This window comes from Crocodylus porosus, unplaced genomic scaffold (genome assembly GCF_001723895.1).
Source record: "Crocodylus porosus isolate Cpor-Errol unplaced genomic scaffold, CroPor_comp1, whole genome shotgun sequence".
NCBI classification, from domain to species: Eukaryota; Metazoa; Chordata; order Crocodylia; family Crocodylidae; genus Crocodylus; species Crocodylus porosus.
The window spans coordinates 38,206,455-38,214,423 of NW_017728909.1; the positions used below are offsets into that span (position 1 = coordinate 38,206,455).

The 7,969-nt window shown below is 46.0% G+C and overlaps 1 protein-coding gene across 1 annotated transcript in view; it reads left to right on the forward strand.

Annotated features, from left to right (window-relative positions):
- RAB3C (RAB3C, member RAS oncogene family) overlaps positions 1 to 7,969 on the forward strand; it is a 249,349-nt gene that overhangs the window by 179,209 nt on the left and 62,171 nt on the right. The window lies entirely within an intron of this gene.

The window sequence follows — 7,969 nt, forward strand, 5'->3', positions numbered from 1 at the left end:
GGGGAGGGAGGGTTGCCATCTGAGAAGCAGAAAAAAACCCAAATTATACACTAAAAGTCAAATACCTACTATAATATGTTTTAATTTTATTACAAAAAATATTTTGTCATGATTTGTGTGTGTACTGTATGTAAAAGTGATTGCCTAAATAACTCAAAAATAAATTCTTAGTCTTTTATATTGTGTGGGGGTGTGAGGGTGTGGGGGTATATGGTATGTGTGTATGTATGTGTATGGTGGGAGTGGGTATGGGAGGCATGGCAGTGTTTAGGGTGGGATGCGGGGGGTGGCTATGGGGGGAGTTTGGGAGGGGTTGTGGCTGTGTGTGGGGGGCATGTGTTGGGGACTTGTGCGGCATTTGTGAGGTGTGGGTATGTAGCTCTGGTACACACTGTCCTCTCCTGCAGTCAACACAGGCAACACTGGGTGTGTGTGTGTGTGGTTTGTGGGTGTGAGGCATATGAGGAACCCCCCACACTCCTCCCATGGCACAGCAGCAGGTGGGGGTGCTGGTACCTGGCTCTGGCCAGGACTGCACATTGCAGTGAGGAGTGCAGCCCCCGCGGGCCATTTGTTTCTCCACCATTCCCTGCACTCATGGAGCACAGGAGGGAAGCCCCAGGTACTGGAGCTGGCTGTTTTCCCTGCCCCAGCCTACTCCAGTGCCTGGGGCTTTCCTCCTGTGTCCTGAGAGTGCAGGGAGTACCAGGGAAACGAACACCTGACTGGGGCTGTGCTCCTCGTGGTACTGGCAGGATCCAGGAGCCTTGCACCAGTGCTGAGCAGAGCACCTCTCTGCCCTGCTGCTGCTGCTGCTGCTGCCCCACACTGGCTGCCATGGCTGTGCCCATACCCTTCCCCCCTCACATCCCCACCGATCGTCAGTTCCAGACTTGGGACTGCCCCAGTGTCTGGAACTGGCTACAGTGTGGTCCTGTGGGTATCTGGGCCTGGCTGATTGTGGGTGCCAGCCCCAGGTCTGCATTGGTTTACTAAGCACCAGGCTTTCAACTTGTTGATGCAAAAGGAACCTAAAATCATGATCCTGGGCTCCCTCTGCACTGGCAAGTAGAAGTGGCACAATTGGATCTGATCCCTGATCCTGTGTGACATGGCAGGAGGTGCAATTGTTGAGATCAGGAAACAGAACTCATTGCACCATTAAATAAGCATGTGCCAGAAGCCTTTGTTATCCATAGAAATCAGTTGTTTAATTTGTTGTACTTTTTTTCCTGATATCAAATTTAGACTGTCCCTGAGTTCATATTTTTCATAGTTTTAAAGAGAGTGCTGTGTTTCCTTTTCTTGGGCATGTCTTCACAAGCACGTACTGCAGTTTGTGGTGCCTCAAAGCAGTTTTGAGGAATCACCAACCACACACAGTACACATGTAAGCATTTGCCACACTGCTAATTTACAGTACAGCAGGTTTTTTCACACTGGGACTAGCGTGAAAAAAATGCTGCTGAAAAAAGTGGCATGGTGCATGTGGCAGCAGCGTGTATCACCTGAATGGGAGCCTGGCTGGCCAGAGCCACGCTCTGGCTGCTGGCCAGGTTCTGAGTGCACAGATCACCACCTCTGATGCCCCAGGAGGCCCCCAGGACCCCAAGCAAAGCTGCTGCAGCCAGCACCTGTGCTGGCTCCAGACTCCCCTACCCCAACCAGGACAATTTGCCTCACACCAACCCCACATGCAGAGGCATGTGCAGTGGCAAAAGGCAGTGGCGCAAATGTGTGCTGCTTCTATTTTTGCCACAACAAACACACTCCCCTGCATGTGGGGACATGCCCCTCTTGTCTATTGGGGCCTTATTAAAGTTCTCAGCTATAACTCCACCAGTTCTCAGAGATAACTGCTGATGGTTCAAAGCATTCTTCTGCTAGTTCATTAGTATTGGAGGGTGAACCATGTCAGGTTCTTCTGTCTTGAGTATATCTAAATTACAAATATTCTTTAACATTTTCCTGCCCAATTCTGGCCTGTACTCCATCCCTTATGTTTTAATTAATTGTACCACGTACCTAAAAAGGAATTGAAGCCTTAAACCTTCACTGAGCCATATAATATAAGCTCTCTTTCCTCACTGAGTAACAAACCTGTTATTTCCTTTGTCTTCCTCTTACTTGTAATGTATTTCTACATTAGAACGTTTCTTGTTGCCTTTGGTATGCCTTGCCAGTTGTAACTCTTAAGTTATAAACAGACATCATCCTCAAAGCAGGATCAGCTCTGCCAGGATGTGTGGGGGCACAGCTGAGCTGCTGCACTGGGCAACAGACATCTCCCGTTGCTCTGAATTGGAGTGTGGCAGCACATATGAATGCCCAGGAAATCCCCTGCCAAGGAAATCCTGGTGCATCTCTGCAAGTGGGAAAACCCAGGCAGATGCTCCTGCTGCTTCAGGGACCTGGTCCTGTATACCCCAGGATTTCCTCTGCAGGGTGCACCTGCCCAGGGTGGTTGAAGCTGTCCTACCACAAAGCAAACTGTCCAAGCTCTCCTACCACAAAGCAAACTGATGTACACTGCAAAAAAGCAGCACAAATTTTTGCTACCTATTGTCACATCCACAAAGTTGGCCAATTGTGATGCAACAAGGGACATGAATATATGTTTGTTTGGGCTTCATGCTGCCATAAAAATGTTTATGGCAACACAAAAACAATGTCTGTCTGTAGGCAAGTAATGGCAAAGTGAATGGGATAACAGAAATCTGAAAAAAATTTGAAGGTACATTCTCTCCTCTGGCTCGTCTGGACCTTAGGATCAGGAACATAGATGCACCATCTTTTGGGATCATCCAGTGTGATCTCTTGTTCATATGCCTGGCGAGTTAACTGTCTAGGTGACACAGACCTTGTCCAAATGTTATCCTTTGCTCCTCTATATCAGATTCATTGGCTAAGTTCCTGCACAGTGCTTGCTATAGAGGACATGACCAGATTCTCACCTTGTTCAATGATGCCCCAGTCAAATTTGTGCAGAGCTGGGGATCTGCCTGATACCAGGCACAGGATTTATGCCTATATTCCAGTTATTTTAATAGAATTAATAAGATTTTGACCTCAGGACCCTAGGAAGATTCACAGACACTATTAAGTCTACAAGAGTGTAACCAAGAGCAGAGACAGGACCCTTGTGTGAGCCTGCTGCTCATAACTCCTGAATAGCAACAGTTAATTTGGAGCTCCCCATGTTGCATGAATAGGATAAATTATCCCTTCTAGTGTGTGTGATTTTTTATTAGTTCAAATGAATTTTATCAACCACTGCCCTGCCCATTTATCTAACTTAGATTCCTCTGAAGTTTCTTAGGTGGATATAAGTAAGGCAATTATTTATTTATAAGCAGTATCTTCTAATACTGTCACCCAGTTCTCCAAATCATTACTAAATATGCTAGACCACATTAGTACTTCAATGCAACATTGGCATATGACTGTTCACTTTTTTCTGTCTTAAATATGGGCTATTCATTCCTACCCTGTTTTGTGTTGTTAGCCAATTTCTGTTCTAGGACAATATTTTCCTCTTTGCCATTAAGTACTTAGTTTCTTTAATATCCTCTTACATGGGACTTTTCAAAAGCTTTTTTTGATAGCCATCCAAATAAATTATGTCAGTTGATAGCTATAGGAAGCCAGTTCATGATCTTTATTGAAAACTCTTCTTCAGGAAACTTTTTGGTTTTCAAATTTGGCCTGAGCACGTTATTATGCACTGAGGAATTTGTATTTTCTTTGATCTTGTAGGAATACATAACTGTTTTCAAAGAATGTAGATATGGGGATGTCAGAGCTGGAGATGTAGCATTCTGTTTTTATTTCACTCCTAAGATATCAGAATATTGTTGTAGATCAGATATCAGATATTGGATTGTGATCACCTTATATATTGTATATCAGATCACTGTATATTCAGTATCAGATATCACAGTCTGGGGTTCTTATAATTCCTGTGAAGCACCCTGCATAATTGTGTCAGTATAAAAATTATTAATTAATTGATTATACATATAATTAATGCATGTATTACTTTTACTTATAAATACACTTCTTTTGTTGTATTTCATTACTGTTGCACTATTGGCCAAGGTTCCTAGGTAATATTTAGGGGTTGTTTCTGTTGGGAAGAGAAATTGATTAAATAATTCTAATAAAATATTGATATAATTGTCTTTCTGCCATTTGGGAACAAACATCTGTTTCCCTGGGAACCTATAACATCGGTGTTTCCATGCTCAGAAATCGGAGGCTGACTTTCCAGCAAGATCTGTAACCAAGAAAGATCTCTCTTATGACTTTGTCTCTGGGTCTCATGCCCACCCTCTTATGTTGCTGTTTCTGCCTGCTATACACAGGCTATGTTACCTCCTAGTTTGTACCAGGGAAACCCCTCCACCCACAGGCTTAGCCTTAGCTTTCCATACAGCATATTCTTTGAGCCATCTTTCCCTTGTAAACAGTTATGTTTACTACATAAAGTTGCTAAAATGCAACCTTTTTAAATCTTTCCAAGGGTTAACGTGTCTGCTCAGTCACTGCTGCTGCTGCTGCTCTCTGAGCTGGGCTCAGCCCAGAGAAGAGTAGCAGTCCAGCAGCAGGTGCCAGGCAGGTTAACCCTTCCCTTCCTGCTCTCTGGGACAGACAGCGCAGGCAGCCACAAGTAAGCAGGTGGGGGGCAGTAAGTAGAGATCTGGGATACTGGGGAGGGCTGAGAGGGGTGGGCAGTAAGCCCAATCCAGCCAGCAGGGAGAAGAGGAGAGATGGAGGTGGTTACATTAATGTTTAGCCTAGAGTAGCTACACTACAGTGTAAGACAAGCTGGGTAACACAGATCAGCAGCTGTATATTCACTGTCAGGTGTAGGCATCACTAATTAAGTGTGCTTTAAGTATAATGCCTTGCTTATTTTACAAGAATCTCCTTCCATTTTGTTGTTGTCAGCAGTCTTTTGATATGAGAATGACTGTCTTCCAATAAACTGGGGAGTCATGAGTCTGGAGATGGCTGAGTATAGTTCCAGGAGGAAGGTGTGGGTTCTGAATTGGAGTGGAATTAGGTCAAAGCTTTTTTCCCTGTGTCTCGCTCATCTATCTGCTTCCATAGTGAGGCAAGTTTGCTTGAAGTGATTGATATGTTGTGCATCACAGCATCACTGAGGATGATTCAGAGCTCAGGTCTCCCAGATATTGATGTTAATATCACATTTCTTTAGAAGGCCCTTCAAAGTGTCTTTGGATCTCTTGTTTTGACTACATCTTGAATGATAACCTTCAGTGAGTTGGGAGCATAGGACCTATTTTGGAAGCTGGTTGTCAAGCATCCTAATAATGTGTCCTGTCCTGTCCTGTCCTGTCCAGTGTAGCTGGTGCCATATGAACATGGGTTCAGTGCTGGTATAGTTAGCTTGAGCCAGAATGCTGACATATCCTTCCAATCAAAATGGAGGATTTTCCAAAGATATTGCTGATGGTGATGATTGAAAGGTTTCAGGTGTTTCTGGTATATTATCCAGGTTTTACACCCGTATGTCAGGTAGGAATGACAACAGCCTGATAGGCAAGAAGTTTGGTTTGAGTCCTGATGTCATGATCATTAAAGAGAGAATTTCAGAGCTGTCCAAAGGCAGCATGGAGAGATTTCATTTGATATTGAATATCATTATCTGTATGTACTTTTTGAAAAAGGTGGCTACTCAAGGGAAGGTGCTCAATGTTTTCCAAAAATTGCCCTTTAATTGTAATATGTGGAGGTGCCACTGGTTGGCCTGGGGTGGGTTTGTAAAGGATCTTGGTTTTTGTTAATTTGATAATGAGTTCAAGCATTTCATATGCTCCAAAGAAATAATCAAGAGTGCCTTGGAGCTCTTCAATTGAGTGGGAGACACAACACAATTATCAGCATATTGAAGATCAGTATTGCGGGTTGGATTATCTTAGATTTGGAAAATAACTGGTTGATGTTAAAAAGATTCTGTCCGTATGATACTGGATGCTGACTCCAGATGAAAGACTGTCCATAATGAGGTGCTGAATAAATTCAGTATAGATGGAAAAGAGTGTTGGTACAATCACACAACTGTGTGAGTCCAGTCCTTATAATGAAAGGCCAGTTCTGAGTCACTGCTTAGGACAATTGCTATCATGTTATCATGAAGAAGTCTGACAATGGTAAAAAAAAATGTAACAGGCACCCAGATTTCATCAGAATATTCTATGGAGCCCCCTGTTGATTGAATCCAAAGGCTTTGTCAGCTCTTTGAAGCTATGAGATCTTTACATAGCTTTACAGGGCACATGCACTTGCAGAAGCTCAAATAGGAGTGGCACAAATTTGAGCCAGGGATTTTTGCCTCAGCACATGTGCCCAGACAAGCACTTTGGTGTGGGGCAGGTTGTGCCACTTGGGGCAAAATAACCTGCCCAGATTCTCCCAGATATGCAGCCGGGGGAGTTAGAGCCTGGGACTAGCACCTGTGCTGGCTCCAGTGGTATAAAAACCTGCCCTGGCAAGTAGCTCAGGGCTACTTGCTCTCAGGAGCTTCTGAAGGGAAGTTGACCATACCTCTTCCTTCCCCAGACTGCTGCACATGCTCCTGCTCCTGATTCTCCTGCTGCTGCTGCTTCTGCTTCTGTTGCTACTCCCCACATGGGGGAGGGGGGACGAGGGTCCTCTGCCACATGCCAGACATTGCTGCCCCACCAAGGGAGGGCCCACCAGATCCCTGCCACACTGCACTGCACCCCAGCTTCTGCAGCTCCTGTTTCAGCCTGCTGCCCAACCTGCTGCCCAGCTTCAGCTGGAAGACAGCCCAGGGTGGGGGCCTGCGCTGCCTGTGGGCCCTTCCACCACCACTTCCTAAGTGTGACTCACCTGCCTCAGCTGCCTTGGCAGACCACCCCCCACCTTCACCTGAAACACACCCTGAGTGGCTGCCCTGGACAGCTGCTACTACTGCTGCGTGTGCTGCCCCTGCCCCACCTCAGGAGGGAGGTGGGGAAGGATTCCCTGCCACACCACTTTGCATCACCCTGCACCACACCTGCACTCCACATGCTCTAGATTACTTCCTTAATTGACTGTTTGCTCCTGCACTTCCTCACAGCTGCCTCACCACATCTGATCCTGTACCTTGTTTCCTATCTGCTGCTAATTGCTTGGCTGGAGGCCTGAGGGGCTCCTAGACAGCTTCAACAAATGGAGCCTTTCCACTGCTCCAGCCATCTTTTACACCTGCCTCAGCAGCCTCCCCTGTGTGTTTTGCCCTTGTGTGGTAAGTCCTGTAGTCCACTTCCTCTGCCCTGGTGTTTCTTGTGTGGCTGAATAAGCCAGTTTGAGTCTCCCCAGCCCTTGTATGTGTATCCCCTCTCCCCACCTATGCTGGGCATAGCCTGCCCAATTTTCTGTAGCCCAGTGAGCTTAGATTCATAGATTTATAGATTGTTAGGGGCTGGAAGGGACCTTGTAGATCATTGGGTCCAGTCGTGCTGCACTAGGCAGGAAAAGACAACTGGGGTCAAGTGACCCCAGCGAGGTGACTGTCCAGTCTCCTTTTGAGGATTTCCAGGGTAGGGGACTGCACTACCACTGGAGGGAGTTAATTTCACAGTCTGGGCACCCTGACTGTGAAGGAGTTTTTCCTGGAATTGAGCCTGAAGCAGCCTTCCAGGAGTTTGTATTCATTGCTCCTGGTCTTCCCCAGGGGTGCCCTGGTGAACAGCTGTTCACTGAGTTCTTGATATACTCCCCTGATATAGTGGTAAGCTGCTACCAAGTCCCCTCTCAGCCTTCTCTTCTGTAGGCTGAACAGGCCCAAGTCCCTCAGCCTCTCCTCATATGGCTTGACTTGCAAGTCCCTGATCATATCTACAAATTGTAATTGATGGCAGTCACTCATCGTGGTGCCCTGTGACCAGTGGGGTCCCTCAAGGCTCTGTCCTTGGACCCATACTGTTCAACATCT